This window comes from Thunnus albacares, chromosome 23, assembly GCF_914725855.1.
Source record: "Thunnus albacares chromosome 23, fThuAlb1.1, whole genome shotgun sequence".
Lineage (NCBI taxonomy): Eukaryota > Metazoa > Chordata > Actinopteri > Scombriformes > Scombridae > Thunnus > Thunnus albacares.
The window spans coordinates 2,967,427-2,990,066 of NC_058128.1; the positions used below are offsets into that span (position 1 = coordinate 2,967,427).

The 22,640-nt window shown below is 39.1% G+C and overlaps 1 protein-coding gene across 5 annotated transcripts in view; it reads left to right on the forward strand.

Annotated features, from left to right (window-relative positions):
- The first annotated feature begins 11,303 nt into the window (after positions 1-11,303).
- shank3b (SH3 and multiple ankyrin repeat domains 3b) overlaps positions 11,304-22,640 on the forward strand; it is a 53,513-nt gene continuing 42,176 nt past the window's right edge. For 4 of the 5 annotated variants that reach the window (XM_044343657.1, XM_044343659.1, XM_044343658.1 and 1 more), the window contains exon 1: positions 11,305-11,792. The gene's annotated coding sequence lies outside the window, so the exon portion shown is untranslated. Of the gene's footprint in view, positions 11,793-22,640 lie in introns of all 5 variants that reach the window. The other variant, XM_044343661.1, reaches the window with a different exon arrangement.

The following is a 22,640-nucleotide window of genomic DNA, read 5'->3' on the forward strand; positions in this document are numbered from 1 at the left end:
TACAAAATACGTAAATTGTACCTAAAGATCAGGTCATTTATATCCTGTTATGATGTTGGATGTTAAACATGGTCAAAGAGGTGAACGTATGTAGAAATGCTGCCTGCAAGTCAAAAGTCAGGGTTTCAACCTGATTCAGCTCCAACAGGTACGGATGGATTTGAGAAGTTGACATTTGGGGTAAAGAAGGAGAAGAAGAAGAAGTGAAATCCTGCCACTATAGTTTGTTTACTTAGCCTTGGAGGAAGCTTCCTGAAGCTGACCAATCAGAACAGAGCGGGCTCATCAGGAGGCGGGGCCTTAAAGAGACAGGAGACCTGTTTCAGACAGAGGCTGAACTGAGGGGCTGCATAAAGGACCAGTAGAAGATAAATAAAGAGTTTTTAACTGGAAATCATGTAAAGATATTCCAGTAGAGCCCCAGAATATGAATATAGAGGCTGGACATATTCAGCATACGTCCTCTTTAAATAGTATTTGAGTAAATAGTGACATTCCACCACTTCCTGCAGGTCATGTGACCACTTCTTCTTGCTCCAATTGGTCGATTCCACTTAAGAAATGTCATTGAATTTTAAGGCTGTTTTTGTTTGTGGGTTTTTTTGTTTGTTTTCTTTTCCCAGCATGCACCTTGCTCTTTATTATTGGCCGATGATGATGATGATGATGATGATGATGATGATTGGAGGATGCTGAATCTGAACCCCCCCGCCCCCCGCCCCCCTTTCTTCTTTTATTTATTTATTTTTTGCTATTGCATCGTTGCCATGGCGACGGGGCCGCTCCTCCACACCCACGCTGCTTACCCTCTCTCTCTCTCTCTCTCTCTCTCTCCGATGCGAGAGAGAGAGAGAGTGAGTGAGAGAGGTGTGTTTTCTAACCCACGCATTGGAGTGGGAGACAACGTGCGCACACACATGTGCACACACACACACACACACACACACTCATGCACAGTGTGTGTCATGCGAGCAGTGTGTGGGCTGAACCGACCAGCCTTCCACTCATCCTGCCTCTCCTCCCTCCCTCTTCATCTCTCTCTCTCTCTCTCTCTCTTTCTCTCTTTTCGTCTCCAGATTCCTCTTCTTCTTCTTCTTCCTCTTCTTCTTCTTCTTCTTCTCCTTTTCCATCTTCCATCCTCTCTCTACCTCCCTCCTCCTCCTCCTCCTCCTCCTCCTCCCTTCTTCCTCTTCTCCTCTCTCTCCATCAGTCGTTTCTTTTCTTTTCAGTTAATCATCATGGAGAACGAGTCGGTGATCTGGGTGAGTCTCTTTGCAGCTCTGTGTGTGTGTGTGTGTGTGTGTGTGTGTGTGTGTGTGTGTTGAAGGGAATGTAAACCTGCATGTGTGTAATGTTGTTTCGGTGTGTGTGTGTGTCACTCGCTGCCCGTCTGTAACTTTAAAAGTCGTGACTACATTTTCTTTGCACTTTACCTTTATTTTTTACCTTTTCCTCCCTCTCATCCCTCATTCCCTCCTCATCCGTTGCTCTTCATCATTTCTCACCTCCTTTCCTTCATCTCGTCTATTCCTTTCCTTCTCTTCACTCCTCATTTCCTTCCCTCCTTTCCTCATTTGCTTCCTTTCCTTGCTTCCTCATTCATCCCCTCTTCTCTCTTGTCATTTTCCTCTATCCTTTCCTTCCCTCTTTTACTATCCTCCCTTCTTACCTCTCTTCATTTCCTTCTCTCCTGTCCTTGTTTGCTTCCTTTCCTCGCCTCCTCTCTCCTTCTCATTCCTCCCATCTTCTCTCTCGTTCATTTATTCAATAATTTCCTTTCCTCTTTTTCTTGTTCGCCTTCTTTCCTTTCCTTGCCGTCTCTCCTCTCGTCATCTCCTTGCCTCCTTTCCTCATTTGCCTCCTTTCCTTTCCTTCTCCGATCTCTTCATTTCACTCCCTCTCTCCTTCGCTTCTCATTCTTCCCTTCTTCTCTTGTTTGTCTTTCATTCTTTCCTTCATCGTTTCTGTTCCTTTCCTCCTCTCCTAGACCCCTTTTCTATCTTTCCTTCCTTTCCTGTCTTCATTTCGTTCCCCCCCTTTCCTCGTTTGCTTCCTTTCCTTGTCTCCTCTCATCACTTCATTTCCTTCCCTCTCCTCCTTTCCTCTTCTCTCTTTTCATTTCCCTCCCTCGTTAGCTTCCTTTCCTTTCCTTCTCACCTTTCTTCATTTCCATCCTTCCTTTCCTTGTTTGCTGTCTTTCCTCGACTCCTCTCTATTCTCCCTTCCTTCTCATTATTTCCTTTTCTTTTCCTCTTTCTCTTCTATCCTTTCCTCCATCTCGTCTTTTCCTTTTCTTTCCTTCTGTCATCTCTTCATTTCCTTCCAACTTTTCCTCATTTGCTTCCTTTCCTTTTCCTCATTCTCATCTTTTTTCTCATTCATTTCTTCTACCTCTCTCTCTTCATTTCCTCTCCTCACCACCTTTCCTTTTCTTCTCTATCTTTCAATTCATTTCCTCTGTTCTTTCCTTCATCTGCTCTGTTCCTTTCATTTCCTTTCCTCCTCTCATACCCTTCAATCCTCTCCTCATTTGCTTTTCCTTGTCTCCTCCTCTCTCTCCCTTTTATTTTCCCTCCTGTCTCCTTTCTCTCTATCTTTCCATTCATTACTTTTATCCTTCCTTCATCCTCTCCATATCTGTCCTTTCCTTCTCTCCCCCAACGTAATTTTTCTCCATCCATCTGTCCTCGTCCTTCCTCTTTTTTTCTTTCCACTCATTTATTCTCACCTTTTATCACCTCCTCTCTTCCTTTTCCCCACTTTTCATTTCCTTCCCTCCTCCGCACTTCTCTTCTTTCCTTTATTTTCCATCTCTCTCATCTCTTTCCCTCTCTCTGGGTCGTCTTTATTTCCTGTTTCTGTTTCCTCCAGCATCACTGTACCGTCCACTGTGTGTGTTATGTAAGCGCAGCAGCGAGTGTGTAGGCCGTAGTCTCAGACCGTCTATCTAAAGAGATGATCTGCCCAAAACACTTCAAACAGGAAGTGGATTTGCTTCTTCTGTAGCACCGGGACTCTTTAACATCACTCGGGTTGTCATGGAAACGTGTTCAACCCAGCGCTGTGACAGCTGAGTGACTTTACCTCAATATGTCAGTGGTCAGAGGTTAAACTGCATCGCTGTGATAGCGAGAGCGAGGAGGCTAAATCTGCTTTTTACATATACAGTTTTTTAACAAATGCACCTTAAAGACTACATTTCCCATGGTGCAGCCTGTTTTCTACCATGATACTGCACTTATGTTACAATTCACTGCAAAGTCGTACAAACATGAAAACCTGCAAATACCATTTTTCCCTCAATTCAAAGCTAAGATGATGAACGCCGTCTAGCAACAGGAACTTGAAAATAAAAACTATCCTGAGAGCCACATGACTCATAACTGGTCGATTAATCTGTCAATTATTTCCTTGATTAATCGATTAGTTGTTTCATCTTATAAAATGTCAGAAAATGGTGAAAAATGTCGATTACTGTTCCCCAAACCCCAAGATGACATCCTCAAATGTCTTGTTTTGTCCCGACCAACAGTCCACAACCCGAAGATATTCAGTTTACTGTCATAGAGGACTAAAGAAACCACATCTGAGAATCAGAGAAATTGATTAATTGATTATAATACTATAAATAGTTGGCAACTAATCAACTAATCGTTGCAGATCTACCTGCATGAATCTGGACGTTATTTTAAGAACTGAATATTGGACTCCAAAATGGCGTCCATTAATTCCTGTGAAAGTTGCTCACCCAGTTCATACATTAACCCAGTTTCTGTCACATGACCTCCTCAGAATGTGGTCGTGGCTGTTTGAACCAATCAGGACCAGGGAGCAGAAAGCAAACCAGAATGACTGAGAGCTTAGGAGAAGATCAACATGGGAAGTTGTTTTTGTGCCCAAAACTGCACAAATCGCTTAATTAATAGATGGAAAACATTCATTATCCCAAGAAGGAAATTGGTTAGCTCAGAGATCTGGTCAGAGTCCTGGATTTTATGAAGGAGGTGGATGTTTTTACTCTGAAACTGCAGGAAGAAATGCTTGTTTTAAAGAGAAACAACACACTGAATCATTTAATTTACTCTTCACACAATCACATAAGTCTATGTTTGCATATGATGTTAATTACAAGTGATTTTTCCAACAATATAGATAAAAAAAAACCTACTTTTTCTGCTTAAAATTAGCTTGATTCTGTCTGCTTGGATTTGAACATTGAGTTAGTGATTTAATAGGGAAGAGTCCGAGGTATATTTCATATATCAGCTGCCACACCGAGTATAACTATCAGATCAGCGGCTAACTGTAGCTTCAGTTTGTGCCTCTCACACAGAGCTGCTGGTAGCGTCAGCAAGTCTGATAAGAGACGGCAGACAGAAATTATTCATTAAAAATATGAAGCAAATTCTTTGCATTTAACAGTTGATGAGTTGTTCTGAAGACTGAGAGCAGGTGATGGATTTGGAAGACTGTCAGTTGTGGTAAAAAAGCTCTTTGGGGATTATTTTGGTTTCCTGATATGATCTTTGAGAAATGGGCTTGTCTCTCTTTCCTGACTGCATTACTGTAGATTATAACTTGATCTGTAGTTTGCTTTCCCTCCATCGTCTCTCAGCTTTTCAACAATTGCAGTTTTTCATGGTGATTTGCAAATTAATTGCCTTTTTTTTTAAAATTTGTGCAGGAGCAACTGTATCCAATGAAAATCTGAATTTATCATTAAAATCAGTAACAAGGTCATCAGCTAAGCCAGTGATGGATAGAGGAAAGGTATTCATCAGATTTGAAAATCTGTCAAAATTGTTAATGTTACGCTTCACAACATTCATTTGATGTAGATAGAGTGATGTTAAAAAAGACACAAAAATGATCAGAAACAGGGATTTTAGCAATGGATGAAATGTCAACATCAATACCCCTATTAATAACTAATTCCAGTGTATTTCCATGAATGTGGGTGGCACTCTGTACATGCTGAACAAGACTGAGACAAGCAACGAGATCCAGGAAATCCAAAGCCCTCATATCAATGTAATCGTTCAATAATCGACATGAACATTAAAATCATCATGTAAAATTATTTTATCATGACTGGTAAGAACAATGGACACAAAATCCTAGCGCTCAGATGTCATGTTTTTGGGGGCTGATAGACAGTCACAGTGAGTACAGGCTGGTGTGCTTTGATAATATTACAAAATTGCCAAAAGAACACCGAGTGCAGGTAAATCTTGATTTTAAAAAAATTGTGGTGATCCCATCCCCTCTTATTTTGTCTACTGGAGATGAAATTAGGAGAAGACTACGCCAGGCTTCAGTTAAAAAGGAAAAGCTAAGACCATGTTCAGAAATTAATATAAAACATTTGCTAGAGAGGGATCTAATCTATCAGAAGTGCTAACATTATTGGCTCGTGTTTGAGCCTCACCGGGACTGACTGTTTTTCAGTTTTCACTAAGTTGCATGTGTTTCCACCATAATGAGGAACTGATGTGAAGTTAATGCGCGAGACCGAGCTGTTGTTCAGAGCACCCTGGTATTTCTTTGTGTTATTGCGACAGCTAACTATGACAGGAATGGAGAATATGTCACAGCTGTTGAAATGTAGTAGGAACAGGCAGGTATTCCTATGGATTGACGTTGCGAAATGACTGAACTACGACCAGTTCCTACACGTCGTAGATGTCTTTGATCTTTCGGCGGTTTACAGGACCTCGGTGTGAGTTCTATATTGTGGGCTGATAGTTGTTTACCTTCTCTGTTGAGATGAAGTCCATCCCGTGCAAAGAGATTGGGTCGTTTCCAGAAAACAGGGAAGTTATCCACAAAAGGAATTCCCATTGCATGGCACAATCCTTTTAGCCAGATATGCAGCTGGCACATCCGGCTGAATTTCACATCTCCAAATCCAGGAGAAGGCAGGGGTCCGGAAATAACACACTGTTTTCCAGACTCCAGGACAGTGTCAATCACAGCTTTAAAGTCATCCTTCAACTTTTCAGATTGTTGGAAGCTTAACATCATTAGATCCAACATAGGTGACCACTGAGGACGCAGAAGGATTATCCCGCAGCAGTTCATGAAGCACTGAATTAATGTGGAGTACCGAGCTGAGTCAGGATAGGAGAAGGTTTCTGTGTTAGGACAGTAGACGTGCTGGACCATGGATGAGCCTACAATGAGACCAGAGGGAGAGGAGAGCACGTTGAGAGGGTCCCCTCGAGGTCCTCGTCCCTCCGCGGGAAGGGGGTCCCTTGTTTTCATTATATATGCTTCCACTTGGAAACATCATTAACCATCACCATGTCAATTACCATTTTTATGCTGATGATACACAATTGTACATCTCTGTATCGCCAAATGAACCCAATTCACTGCATGCACTGAAATTCTTTTAATAGGACCCAAAACAGTAAGATTAAAAACGGCAATCAATGCTTGGTGGTCTTAGCAAACAGATTAAAACACAAATCACAAACATGGGTTTGATTTTAGTCTCATTTTAACAAGGTCATCAACACCTTTTTCATCTCAGAAATATTGCCAAAGTCAGAGCTTTTTTAACGGAGAGATGCTGGAATGCTTTTATTACTAGCCGTTTAGACTATTGTAATTCTCTTTTTACTGGTTTACCTAAAAGGTCTAAAAGAAAACTACAGCTAGTTCAGAATGCTGCAGCCAGAGTCTTAACTAAAACAAACAGCTACCTGTATCTTTCAGAATCGATTTTAAAGTTTTTACTTGTTTATAAAGCTTTAAATAACGACATTGTACGTGAACAGGAGATTTATTCCATTTCTGTGGCAGTAAACACAACACACAGGCCCGCTGATAACTAACTGTGCTATATTCAGAGCTTTACAAGAGCCTCTTGTAGTAGAGCCGCTAGCTCAGCTACAACACAGGTACCATACAGAAGCTTTTACAAAAGGCCATGAATGTGCTTCTAATGACTTTCAAAGCTCTAGTGGACTTTCAAGCGCGGACACGAAGAGTCTGACAGCAGCTGCTCATGGCTGGTTAGCTCTTACTACCAGCTCTACATCTCTGTTCATGCTACACTGAGCGGTGGTCAGTCTGTGTCCCCTTACCTGCCGCGTCACACACTACGTAGCCGTATGAGTCCTGTGCAGTCCACTGCTGCATTTTTAAAAAATATGCTGGGATGGAGGAAGCTAGCAGAACTTCAATATAGTAGATGAGAAGGAGATAGTTCCCCTTTAAGGGACAAAACATGGAAATGGAACAAATGAAAAAACTGGTAATAAGATCAATAGGCCGTATTTTGTAATGAACTGAACCTCACAGCTTGACGAGGCAACATGCCGAAACGAAGAAACAATGTTTTGAATGGTGACGTGATCAATTAGCTCAGGGGAAAAAAAAGAACAAATTACATAGTCAGTGACTATGTATCTTTGAATTTTGACAAAAATGATTGGAATAAATTTCCACCTCTATTTTAACACACTGCATTTTTGGCCATTTTTCCATGAAACGCTGCCATCAAACCAAAATGTCCAATTGTACTCAATAAATATCTAAATCTAATTAAGGTTACAATAATATTTATCCATATCATTCATGTTCTCCAGAAAATGAGTGCTTTCGAGTTTAATTATTCCTCTAGTTAGTCTCTACAAATAACTAAATCATCAATATATTGTTCATTTCGTCCAACGCATACATGTGGTTGGCTGTGATGAACGTTTCCTCCTCTGTTGGATGCTTGCGGGGCTTTTAATCTTGCTTTTATGTGAGAAGAAGGAAACTCGACAGATTCTCCTCAATTTTTAGGTTTCCAGTGATGTGTGAAACTTGACAAGATAAAGTGTGTGTGTGTGTCAGAGAGAGAGAATACAGTGTGTGTTATCAGCTCCTGCCATTGGTTGCCATGGTAATGGCCAAGGGAGCTACATTTCCAGGACACACACACACACACACACACACACACACACACACACACATCCCGTTCACATCTAACAACGGAATGAAATGCATCTTGGATGATCTGACCACAACTGGACAGCTTCACATCCAGCTGAAACGTATGGAGGTCGTATCAGAATCTGGTCATTCAGATTCAGTGAGAATTAAGTGCAGCGTGACCGCAGATACATGATGAATGCAAATGTAGTCCAATGCTTTCTCAACTTCACTACATGTTAGGAAGTACTGGAAAATAACTCATGCAGTCATGATGCAATAATCGCCTGAAGACCGATTAAAATCATTAATTAACCGTGAAAGTCTGAATTTAAAATGTGACTTAAAGGACTGCCTCGTATTTTCCCGTGTCAGTCTTAATACCACCCTCACATGCCGTAAATGCATTGAAACAGTGGTGTCACACTAGGGAGGGATCACTTAAGTCTGGGCAGACCATGGATGTATTAAGGAAAGCTGGGTGCTGTGTTCAAAGATGGCGCCCATTCATCCCTATGAATGTTGCTCAGTGGTGTGTGAAGTCAAAAAAAATCCGCAATGTGGAGCGTCCTGGTAGCCGAATGGTTACTGTACATGCCGCATATCCGCAATGTCCTTGGTTTGAATCCAGCAAGGGACCTTTGTTGCTTATCATACGCATATCTTTCTTCCCTTGTTTCCCGTTGGCGTCTTCACCAATAACTGTCCAATAAAGGCAAAAAAATAATCAGAAAAAAAACCCAAATATCTGCCATGTTTCCGCTGGCTTCCTCATGTTTCTGTGTTTTTAGGCCCATAGAGCATAGGTAGTCATGGCCATGTTTGGCCCATACAGCTGCTTTTGGCAGCCCCAGGATTCTTTCAGTTTTACATGTAGCCATATATCACACCATTAATTGGCTGGAAAAAGCTGCTTCCCATTACTTGGGAGCAGTGCGTTGTTGTTATGCTTTCATTGTGGCAAGAGGTCAGTGGGTCATGTTATCAAATGTTAATTTTCACAAAACTGCACACTTGTAACTGTAAAATCTTTGGTTACTTTCCACCTCTGTCCACAGATAATTCTGGAAAAGTAAAATCTGATCACTAGAAGTCAGTTTTCAGTTCAATTTAAATTTATTTATATAGCGCCAAATCACAACAGAAGTTATCTCACTTTTCACATAGAGCAGGTCTAGACTCTACTCCTTATTTTACAGAGACCCAACATTCCCCCATGAGCAGGACTTAGTGACAGTAAAACCTTGAGCAGAACCGGACTCTAGGTGGGCGGCCATCTGCCTTGACCAGTTGGGTTGAGAGAGAAAGAAGGATGGAGGGGGAGAGGGGGGAGAGAGACACAGAGAAGCATAAAAACAACGATAATAACAATAACAACAACAATAATAATAGAAATATGACTAATAATAATAGCAGGCGTGGGCATCAAGCAGGACTACAGCAGCACAGGGTCCACAACCACGATCCACGGAAGCTCATGATCCATAACCAGGCTGTCCAGGACCATAATCCATAGGGACCTGTGAGATGAGAAAGCACAAAAACTCTGGGGAAGAAGCCAAGTTAGTAACATGCATTAATGGTATATGAATGCGTTCAGATGGAGAGAAGGAGGAGAGAAGAGCTCAGTGCATCATGGGAAGTCCCCTGGCAATCTAGGCCTATAGCAGCAGCAGTCAAATCACATTTTAGATTTTGATGTTGGGTCTGTTTGAATTGGATCTCTACACAATCTGGATAGGTCTCAATCCAAGATACAAGTCAGCTACTGAAAAATAACACTCACACACACACACACAGTCATACAGTGGTTTTATTGTGTGCGTGTGTGTTATCAGTGCTGTCCAGCTTCTCAGCTTTTTCCTGCCAAACATCCGTTTCCTTGGTAACCCAGACGGGAAACAGGAAGTGTGAGTCACAGGAAGTAGTTCTAATCTTTGTCAAGTGTTTTGATTTTTGGATTTCTTTTTTTTTTTTTTGTTCTGAATGGCCTTCTGTCTGTGTTACCATGGAAACACCCTGATTTCACAGACCAGTTGGCTAGTAGCATGATGTCAGCAAACTATTAGCAAACTACCAGCTGGCTACCAGTAAGCCAACAGCAGTCTGCTAATAGCTGACTGAATGTTAACAGCTGTCTACAGAGATGCTACTTGTGGCTAACAGCCAACTAGAGTGATGTTATTAGCTATTAGCAGGCTATCAAATGGCTTCACTTAGCTACTGGCTGACTATCATTAAGCTAATAGTCTTTTCAGGGATGCATAGTTCCGTATTTGTTTTTTTATATATATACAGGATTGTACCGTATTTATTGTTCGTTGTTCTTTTTGCCTATATGTATGTTTGACTAAAGTTTAAACAGCTCCACAAACAAGAGCTTGTAGTCAGTCATGAAACAGGGGTTGATGGTCCCTCAAATAAAATGTGTTAACTTTTTGTCTGGTTAGCAAGTGAGCTACCCGGCTTGCAAATACACACCTATCTTAGTAGGTTGTAATGGCTCGCTAACATTAGCATATTATCAGCTAGCTCGCACATTACGTGTTTACTCACTTGTTACTCACTTTCTTAACTAGAAAAGTAGTCTCCACGTCAGTAAATTTCCTGCACCACCCATTTCACAAGAATGTGCAGATGAATTACACTTTGCCACTTTCTGGTCTGACAAGGCACCAGTGTGACACATGTCAAACTGGGAACCTGCAAGTTGTAATATCTTTGGAACATTTTGAAAAACTTACCCTCCATACTGAAACAACCAAAAATATAAAACTTAAACAACAAAATGCCAACAATTTGAAAAAGTGTATTTTGACAATTGTGGCCAGTTACTCCTCTAGCACAGTAAAGTTGTTTCCCTTTAGCCAATCACACAGTTCAGTTGTAGTCAGATATACTGTATCTTGGTGTTCCTGTTGCTTAAAATAGTAGCGTTTTTAATTAAGAGTCATAAAGGCTTGCTGATAATCAAGGCTAATGGTAATTCCTGGTCTGCTGCATTGAGGTACTCATCTCAGAATAGAAACAGGAAGATAAATCAATATGTAAAACTTTACATAATACTACCAGCATTTGAGACAAGTTTCATGGCTCTTACGGTTGGCCTTGTTGCCATGCTAACCGCTACAACAGCTTCATGTGTTAGTTGTGTAACTGATTCAACCTGAAATGGCCTCCACAAAATGAAACTGACTCAATCCTGATTCAAACTGCAAGACAGCACACTCTGTCATCTCTGTATACCCTCCACTATTTTTCTGATATTTTTTTCTTTATCTTTTCCCCCTCCCCTCCCTTCCCTTCCCTCCTTCACATCCTGGCCTCCCTCTCCTTTACCTCCCACCCGCCTCCTCCCTATCTTCCTCTCACTCTTCCTCCCTCTTTTCCTCCCTTTCTACAGGATGGGCAGGGCAGCTCCCAGAATACAATCTGAAACTCTGAGACCTCTCACTCTACTGCAGGATTACTACACAATAACTACAGTTATACTACAGAAACTACTTTACTGTTTGATGTAAAACTACTTCATCTACTGAAGATTCTGCTCATTCTACAAGAGGAACTACAACATCTACGGAAACTTCATCTACTGCAGAAAGTACTCATTCTGCTACTGCTACAAGTACTCAGTCAACCACAGGATTACAACAATCCACCAGAAACTCTCCTGAAAGCTGTTCAACTGAGGTCCAACCAATCAAAAACCAGAGACCCAAGAATCTCAGACTGGACCACAGCAGAAACCATAGCCAGAGCCAGTACTGGACCAGTATACCAGTCAGACCAGGCCAGGACAGACCAGAAGAGACCAGTAGAAATCAGTAAAGGCCATTGGAAAAGTTTGATGGGACTGCTGACGTTAGGTAAGTGTGTTGGTGTAACTGCAGTGTGTCTTATCTGTGTTACTGGAAGTGTTTGGAGGTTTCTTCTCTGGAACTAAACTGGGTTGTTTATAGAACAAGTCAATTTAGAGCCAATCAATATTGAACAAGTAATTAAAGAAGCAATTGGATTGTTAGTTTAGGTGCTACTGGTTAGTTTGGAACCAGTCATTTTATAACCTATTGCCCTAAACAGAAAACCTAGTTTTTAGTTTATGAACTTATTAGTTTCAAAACTCATATAGATGTGCTGGTATATCGTTTCTATTATATACTGTGGTAAAATATTCTAGAGCGATAGATAGATAAATACTTTACCCCAAAGGGAATTTAAAATGCCACAGCAGCCACCTGACATTAATCAAATAAAAATCCAAAAACAAAGGCAAAAAACAGCCAAGAAACACATGCAATTAAAGGCTAAATTATATACACGCAAATGTATAAAATATGAAAATATTATCAGTACAACAGATGTGATGGATAATGCAACAAATAGATGTAATTGCAGGCTAAATTATATAAACTAGCTAGGAGTATGTATGCACATCCGAACCGAAGAGGGCTGGTGCTGGGCTGGAAGTGAGCGAATATCGAAATAAACAGCTTGCACACTGCAGGGCTCCAATGTCCACTTATAATTGATTCATTGCACCAATGTGACGTTTCAACAGAGCAGTGGTTCTTGCACTCCAGAAATCAATCAAAAATGAATGAATTTCCAAAATATGAATATGTACAATCTAATGTACATATGAGTGTGTACAATCTAAGAGACACTGAGCTGCTTTTAATGCATTTAATTTGCAACATACAGACCACTGTCAATGAATAAAATCCAAGGTTATCATGGCGTGAAGTAGTGTGTGTATATATATATATATATATATATATATATATAATAGTAAAATTTAAGGAAATTTTGGTGATTATCGTGATAATAGCATTTACCGTGATATTTTTACCTACGATAACCGTAGCATGAAAATTTGATAACTGCACATCCCTGAGTGTTTAGTTAAATTTAGTGGTAGACCAAAAAAAAATTTTTTGTTTTTTTTTTCTGGAAATGCAGCAAGATTAAAATATAATTTAAGTGTCTATATTTTTAGGATGACATTGCTAAAAATATAAATGTTAGCTAGCCCGGTTATTTTACTCTAAAATAACCTTTGTGTACATTGTAATGGCTTGATTCTCATGATGTAGACATTTTACATGTTGTGCAAAGACAAAAGTTCAACCAATTTACACATTACCCAAATTGTTACAAGCTGATTCCTGAAGTTTAAATGGTGCAACAAAATTTAGTAAATCACTAGTCTGAAACTAGCTAGTAGTGGGTAGTAGCTAATAGAATTTTAGGAGGAACTTTACATACAAACGTGATTGATTTACAATCAACACAATCCATATTTTTAAAGTTGAACCAGTTCAAATTAGAGCTGGTTATTTTCTAATCAATTGGTTAAGGACTACTTAATTTAGAGTCAGTTTAGTGTCATTTAATGTGTAAATGAATCACTAAGTTTGTGCATAAAGTCCCTCCTAAGTTCTTAGTAACGACTAACTAGTCTCAAACCAGTGATTTACTAAATCAGGTTGCACCATTAAAACATAAGAAATGTCTTATCTAGTGAACACTGTAGTAATGTGTAAATCAGCTGGGAAACATCTGAAGTACCATTCAAGAAGGAGCAGCCAGCTAACAGGAAGTCACTGTTAGCGTCACAAGCTGTAACATAACTTCCAAAAATAACTGTTTTAGGTGCCAAAAGATAAAATAAATTTAAATGCCAATTCTATGTGAAGGTAGGTCTGATTTTGTTTTATTTCTATTTGCACACCTCAATAAATATGTGTTTTAGAATTAGTAGTATTCATGCAATTGACAGTGAGAGGCAAATATCAGATTATGCTAAGCTAACATAATTTGGACATTTAATCTAATGTTATTGGTTTTGTAATTGGAGGTTTGGTGTGTTTTTTGTGTGAAGTGTAAAGTGTCAGGTCAGATATGTCAAGCATATTCCAAGTTACCTCTTTACTCTTCAATCTAAACAGCTCAGATATTAGCAAGCTAACATTAGCATTGTCAGTTCACTCAGCTAGCAGTTCCACTTGGCAATTAGTAGCTGTAAATATTTAGTAACAACTCATCTCTACATAACAACTAGCTTGTGTGGTGCAACCACTTTTAATTTAGTGACGTGTAAATCTGCTCTCAGTAAATTGGAATATATGAACAGCGACTGCAACTGGCTCCAGATTATTTAGCTTAAACATTTAAGAACAAGTCAGTTAGGAACCAGTTAGTTTGGTATCAGTATTTTTTCCAGCCAGTTTAGTTTAAACCTGGTAGCTCCAGTGCTATACATGATTTTAAGTTGGCCTAAAACAGCAGTATGGTCCCTTAAGCATCCAAGGTTCTGATAAACATCTAAATGATGACATAGTTCTGCTGGATCCTTCACTCCTTCATTTAGTCCTTCACTATGTTCCAGGGATATTAAAGGTCCTTGAAGTCTTTTTATATCTCAGTCTTTCAGTAGTACAAATGACTTCCAGCTGGCTGACATACTCGCCACAAAACACCAACCTTGAATCTCTTTGCTGGCTTAAAGAGGTGAATCTGCTTTTCTTCCTCCATTGGAACGTGATTAAATAGCTCTTACATCATGTTCTCATGGGCACACAGTGAAAGAAGTACGTCAGCAGCAGCTGAAATACTCCGTCAACGTCAACAGTAGACGCTGTGAAATGTGGTGCAGATCTTCAGGAGTCCCAGAGGCTGAATCTTAATGACTCTGGTGATCCCCTGAATTTTCGCTTAAACTTGTCCATCATTTGCTCTCACCAGAAAAACAATAGCATTAGTCATTTGTTCAAATGTCCAAAACAACCTACGTTTACCTGACAAGGGCCTTTTATGACCATGAGAGTTACGACTATTTTCTGTTAGAGGCAAAGATGGAATTGCATCTTGATTATTTGTCTAACAAAGCCTGTGAATTTGTCACAGCAGATTGGCTTCTTTACTTCAATATTGTTTTCCTTTAAAGGGGACCGTAGTTTCCATGTTTACATTTTTATTCTGGGGCTCTACTGGAATATCTTTGCATGATTTCCAGTTAAAAACTCCTTATTTATCTTCTACTGGTCCTTTATGCAGCCCCTCAGTTCAGCCTCTGTCTGAAACAGGCCGTTTTAACTCCTGTCTCTTTAAGGCCCCGCCTCCTGATGAGCCCACTCTGTTCTGATTGGTCAGCTTCAGGAAGCTTCCTCCAGCTCCGGAGGCTACGTAAACAAACTATAGTAGCAGGATTTCACTTCTTTTTCTTGTTCTTTACTCCAAATGTCAACTTCTCAAATCCATCCGTACATGTTGGAGCTGAATCAGATCTGAAATATGAGAGTGGACAACACATGGAAACATAAAGCCCTGGTTTTTGACTTGCAGGGATCATTTCTACATACGTTCACCTCAAGTTTCATAAACTCTGACCATGTTTCTGACACCTGACATCATAACTGGATATAAATAACAGAAAATTAAAACTAAAAGCATAATATGTCCCCTTTAACCATGACCACAATTATTTCCCAACAGTATCCAAGTAGTTATTATGTCCCAATTTTTCCCCAGTGTTAACTAATTAGCTTTTGTGCATCAGTTTTTTTTTGTTTAATCATTTTTTATGGGAGTGGAGCCCATTATGCACAAATCATTGACGAATATCCAAAGTTATTGATACAAATACAACATGAAGATAATTAGTGAATATACAAATCTAATACAGACACCATTCTCCTCTTAAGAATTGTAGAAAAAAAAAGACTTAAAAACAAAAAAAAACCTCCCAACCCACCCAGCCTAGACACCCAAAACAAAACCAAAGGATCCTGCATTATGGTGGTAACAAAAATATGTAAATAGCATTAGACTCTGTTTGTTGTCTTCTCCAAATATTGAATGAGAGTTTGGCAGATGGCGTTGAATAGATTCACCTAATCACTTCTAATCCTCTCCACCTCAAGAGTATTGACAAGATCATCAAGCCACATTAGGAATGTCTTTACCTTTCCGTCACCAAGCATTTCTTAGCTGACATAAAACAATAGTTGATAAGTCATCTATGAGCCAGTGTGAGGTTGTTCAAAGTCTCTGAGGTATTAAAAATAATGGTTTGTGGCTCAGGCTGAATTCTTGAGTCAAGAATTTCCGAAATTATATGGAAAATGTAGCATCAGTACTTCTGGATCTTAGGACACATTATATAACAGTGTACTATAGTCGCCTCATTAGACTGGTACTGGTCCCATAGAGAGGAAACAAAGGGGAACCATTTATTTATCTCAGATCTATGTACAATTTTAATTTGCATTAGACAGTGCCTGACATTAATAGAGCATTCATTCATCTGTGTTAAACTATAATTCCATTGTTCCTTTGCAATCTGGATATTGAGATCTTTTCCCCATTTCTCTCTTACGCGGTAAGTGTCCACCGTTTCATCCTGCAAAGCCATATAAAGGTTGGATACCAGGCGAGGAGTATTTGGTGAGAGTCTGACAGTGGATCCAAGTGTGGAGTCGGTTATACTCTCATAAGATGGTATGAACTTCCGAACATAGTCTCTTATCCGAAGGTATCTGAAGAAGTTAGATCTGGATAACTTTGAATTTGTCAGCTAATTGTTGAAATGAAGGAAAATCTCTATTAATGTATGAATCTAGAAATGTCTGAATTCTGGCATTTTCTCAAATTTTAAAAGCGACATCTAACGTGGATGCTGCAAATGAAAGGTTTCCATAAATTGGGGTCAGGGGAGCTAGAGAGCTTAAGTTGCTTAACTGCTTCAAGTAGTGAATTGATGCATATGTTATTTCATTATTTCAGTATTAAGGTTGGAGGTTTGGAGGTCAGGAAAGAGATAAGAGAATAGCCCCTCTTTCTAGAAGTAGCCTTTTATGAGTAGAAGAGTGAAAATAAAACATCCAGACACGGACGTTCGCAGCCCAACAGTAGCAAATAAAATTTTGTGTCTGAATCATAAACGGTTAAACAGGCTTTATGGATTTAGCTTTCTGTTCTTTTTAAAGTTTAAAGTTTATTGTTGGAGCATTTGATAACAGCACAGCTCTGTCAGCTGGTGTTTTGGTGATTAGCAAGTTAAAACATGGGGCTACTTTTGTTGGAAAAGTGTAGTGGTTTAAATTATATGTCCTTTGTTTCAACTGCATTTCGGTATCTAAATTTGGATGTGTAGCAGTTTCTACGGGACATCTTGGTATTGTATTTTTGTCAAAATCCGTAGAAAAGTGGCTGAAACATGAAATAATTTGCACACAATATATATTATATTTTATATAATGATGGTATCTTGTCATTACTCCAGTAATATCTACAACCTATTTTAGTTTATAGAATAGTCTTGTTGTTATTAGTTGGGAACAAAGTCAACGCTCCTCAAAAAGTTAAACTCCTTCATGTTTCGTTTTTTCTCTCACTCTCACTTTTTGTGCATCAAATACACAATTTGCATTTTTGGACGTGAATTTCTTCATTCTGATCACCTCATGAGTACAACAGTCAGACTGTGATCATTGTCATCTGGCAACACAGACGCTCTTCTCACTATCAAGGAACATCCAGTCTTTCTGAATTATGCAAGAGGACATTTCAGCTTTTCATCATTTTTCCTACAATTAAGAAAATTTTTTAAAAAGTTAGAGTTAAAAATGTAATTTTTCAAATATCAAAATGTATCTAAGAAGTGGTTTTCCATCTCATTTCTATTGTGGAATTCTTGATGTCCTTGTTGTGGGTCTAACACACGTCTTTCAGGATTTTATTACAAGACGTCAGCATAACTTCTCTTTAATTGTAGAGAACAAATCATTCAGGGTCTCTCTCCTGCATAAATGCTCACTGTGCCTGTAACACCAAAAACAAAGTCGCTTCCACACACATACTTTGACAATTTCTCCTCCACTTACACCAGATTTTATTCCTAAACCTACGGATGCCTGGATACACAACACACATTGCGAAGCCCGAAGCGAACTGAAAACAGATTACAACTGTCAACCATGTCAAGTGACAAGAATTACAGTTTAGCCAACTATGTTCAACAGTTTCAGTATTTATGACGTTGTTTTTGGAGATCATATTTACGTTTGTCATATCTGTTACAATGAGGACGTAACAGTTATGCTAGCAGCCAAGCTAATTTAGCAAGTTATTAAGCAGGCAACAAGCATATCACATGTAACTATCGCCAACGAAATAAATATAGTATTTGAAGAGTCGATAATCGATTAATAGTTTAATTGTGGCACAATCGCCATTTCCTGCTTTCCAAAATATGAGAATATAACACTTTTCTCAGTTTTATATCATTGTAAATTGATTATTTGTGAGTTTTGGACCCTTTGACGGATAAAACTCCCCTCTTGTGTATTTTTATCTAGTTTTTATTTCACTCTATTTTATTGTTATTTTTAAATCAATTTTACTTGATTAGATTTTCATAATTTTTATTTCTGGCATGCGTTAATGTTTTACTGTTTTCTGTCTACATTTGTTCTGTCTTATTATAAGAGAAGAAATTCAATTTACGATATAAAAAGAGAGAAAATTTCCTCACATTAGAGAAGATTATTTTTCTACTTACAAATATGGGCTTTTAATTAATTAAACAATTAATATCATAAAAACAATTGTCAGATGAATTGATAATGACAATAATCCTTCGAGTTGCAGCTCTAATTTTAACTGAATCTAGATCTAAAACTAGTTCTCTGAGATGAAACACTAGAGCCATGTGGGCGAACGTCTTCTGGAGCATTTTGAGAGTTTCAGTCTTATTTCCAGAAGATTGTAGCTGCAGTTCTGTGCAGGCTGTGTAGGAGGACAGCGGCTCTGCTCAGGACAAAAACGGGAAATGATCTGAATGGTGACCTCTGAGTTATTTCAGGATGAAGCCTCCCGCTGCTCGAGCCGAACAAGAATTTCACCTTTAAACAAGACAATGATCTCAAGCCAGAATCGGACGAATGCTGGCTTCAAACAGGACGCTGAACGTCCCGAATCAGATCAGACCTGAAGGAAACTTGAGCACAGACCCGAGGAGACGTTGTGTAACAATCCGCTCTGCAGAGAAGACTGGAGGAAATCAACCGCTGTGAGCAACACAAAAGCTGCTTCTGCTCCCACGAGTATTACCTGAAGGACCCATTCACATTTACAAGTGTAAAGATAACTGGAGCCGATGCATGTGGTATGATTGCTAACCGCAGAGGTATTTTTTCCTCACTGTGAAAAGTAGGACTGGCAGAAAGAGTCTGAAATGTAGGATGAGTAGAAGCCATGTGGTGGGTAGATTGAAAGAAAGGAAGTGAGAAAGAAGGAAGGAATGAGGGGAGGAAAGGAACAAAAAAAGAGGTGAAGATGGATGGAAAAATTAAGGATTGGCCTGAAAGAAGGAATGGACGAGAGGAAGATGGGTAGAAATTGTGTCTTTTAATTTCCTAACAGCTGGCGTATCTTGGTGTTTGAAGCAAGAAAATCACTCTTAAATGGCCAGAATTTGTCAGAACGATGTGTATTTGGTGCTACTTTTAGGATTTTGAGTAAAAACTTTAGCAACTTTCTTAGCAGAGGAAATTACATCTATCTTGGCTGATCTTGGTTGAAGACAGCTGTTCACTACATGTTTGAACAAACCTTTATAACACTGAATCATCAATCAAGTCAAGTCTGTTTTTTTTTTGGACAGCCCAATATCAGGGGACTTTACAGTCTGTACAGCAACACAACATCCTTTGTCCTTAGATCCTCGATTCAAATAAGGAAAAACTCTTAACTGGGAAAAAAATGGAAGAAAGCTCAGGAAGAGCAACAGAGGAGGGATCCCTCTCCCAGGACGGACAAGATGTGTGTGTACAACATCGACTACGAAAGCAAAATTACAGAAATACAACATGGAAAAACAGGATAAAACAAACTGAACTTATGGTGCATTCGGTTCGAAGCTGAGGTCCCAAAATTTAAAATTCTGAGCTTGTCGGCAAAAACGTCACCAACGCAGTGTTCAGAGCAGACTGAAGCCCTGACGTTTGACTTGCAGGCAGTATTTCTACATACGTTCACCTCTTTAACATAGATATCTGACATCATGACAGTAAAATCACAAAAAGTGCAACATGTTTTACCTCTAGTAGCACTATGGAGCCATTTATTATTAGTCGGCCACAGACGCACAAGGGTGATTGTAGGAAAAACAAACAAAACAAAACATCTGTGAACATGTTCTGTTCTTCGTTAAGTTGATTAAAAAACAAGTTTAATTAAGGGTTAGGGTACATTGCCTTCAAAATACATTTTGGGAGCCATCCGGGACTGTGTCGACTATAGACTTTATATACCCTCTATGGTCTCGACGCAGTGGAGGAGACAGTCCCAGTACCAAACAGGTGTACTTTTTTCTTTTTTGTGCTTGAAAGGGTACCACAATAATTTAGTATCACACTTGTGGGTTCACAAAAAGATGGTCCTGGAGATATCCTGACTTTTATAGTCCCTAGTATGAATCAAGCCTCAAAAACAGAGGATCCTACATTTCCCACAATACAACTCAGTAGCATCTTTTTGTTCACCTCTGCCCGTCTGGTAAACACCGAGTATAAGTTTCAATGTGTGGTACAAGTGCCATTTAGATTTCTTTATGTTCCAAATTCAGGTTGGTTAATAATAAGTGCTCTCTGTTGTATGGAGGACCACAAGGGAAATATTAATCAAGCATTTCTTTAATTAATAACTAATTGTGCAATTAAAAAACAGAAATGAATACGTTTACAAATCAATTAACCAATCAATCCATAAATAAATAAAATAATTTACAAATGAAATAATTATCCATCAGTATTTTTTGGACACAGAGTTGAATATTCAGTGTTCACTTTTCTTTGTCGGCTGCTTCGGACCTGAACTTCTGCTGAACTGTTCTTTGCTCTCATTTCTCCGTCAGACTTTGTTGAATCCCAGTAAGAGTTTCTACAGTCTGAAGTCGTCACTGAAGTTAGTCTGCGGACGACTGTAAATGATTTGAATCATCGTTCAGGAACTCCTGTGTAATCGAGCTCTTTCACAGCAGTTTTATATTTGAACAGCTGTCAGAGAGTTGGCTCGCCTTTTGTCTTTACCTTCATTTCGAAGGTTAATCCATCAACCAACAGTGAAAAAGCTCTGATTTAATGAGCTTTTATTCCAGGCACTGATGCATGAAAAGCCTCAAATTGAAAAACGAGTTTGAAGTTTTTGCCGTTTCTGTGAGTTTTCTTTTGTCACTTCTCAGTTCAAAACCTCAGAACAGATGATGATTAGCTTCAGTCTGTTTTGCTTCCAGGCTGGAAAAGTGTTTGTTGGCTAATTAAACAGACTTGGATGAAGGATTTCAGGGATTCATCCTAACCTTATCTCGAGTCAGTAATCATTTTATTTCAGGATGTTGACCTATGGAGTTTACAGTGATCAACCATCTTCCTTCTCACAGCAGGAAAAGTTACGTTTAGGAGTTTTAAATGGCAGGAAGGTGATTCAGGAAGCTTCTGATTGGTGAATCTGGTGTTTTCTGATGCCGAGAGAAACACTTGAAGGCTGAAAAATCAAACCCGACATCTCCGAGCTGATTGCAGAGGGAGGGAGAGGAAGCTCACAGCCTTGTTTCTGTGAAATGAAGAAAAGCAAACAACTGATATCTTTTATAGAGGATGTCCAACCAGAGTCACAACACACCGGCATGCCACTGAAAAAAGTAGAGTACACCGATGCGGAATGAGGACATTAAGTAAGTTTAATATTTTAAACAAAAAAGGAATAAGAAACTTTTAGCCATGCTGTAAATGTGCATTAAAACCTGTGAATGGAGACTTACTTACTGTCTACCGTCTGTCTATGTTAATAAGTTGTGAAAAGTTCCTTCAAATGGTGATTTTTTCCTTTTCTGGTTGTTTGATTTGAATACTTTTAGAGGTTTGAACCCACAAGAGTTTAAGAGCATTTTCCTGTTGTGTAAATCAACTCATGAGCTTAAATAATTTACTAGTGGTGTTTTTTGGCTGTTACATTTTATAAACTGAACAATGAATCAATTATATAAAGAATAATGATAATGAAACATGAAGGAAACACAGTAGAAATAAGACAAAAACAAACCAGAGCCTTGTGATTTACAGAAACAGGGTTTGTAAATGTCTCAGGTATGAACATGAATGTGTTGTTGGGGAGGTGACCCAGTGCATGCTGGGATACTCTATGACCCTGAATAGCAAGTAAGTGGTGATGGAAAAGGAAATGAATGAGTTTGTAGTTTCTTTTAATCTGGTCCTCTGACATTTCAAAGACCGACGTGTCGTCCTGCGTGCAGAGGATCCCTCCACAGGCTGAGAGAGATGTTAAATATCGCCGCAATTATGAGCTTTTTACTCTAGTAAACGAAAGGAAGTGATTCATTTCATTGAGCCGCTTTTCTGTGTCCTGCTGCTCGATTACAGCCGGTGGTTCAGTTCATTTCAGCGTGCTGTGAAAATCCACTTGCTGCCACTAAAAAGTGTTTTGGGGATATTGACTTTTATTGTAAAGTCAAATTATTATCATGTGTTAATGCAGCAGAGAGCAGAGACTGTTTGGAAAACTCTCTGTTGGTGCTTTCAAGGACATCAGAGATTTGACAGCTAATAGCTCACTTGAAATAAAAAAAAGACATTTATAAAAAATGATATTACACAACAAGCACCTGCTGTTGATGCACAAGAGCAAACGTGATC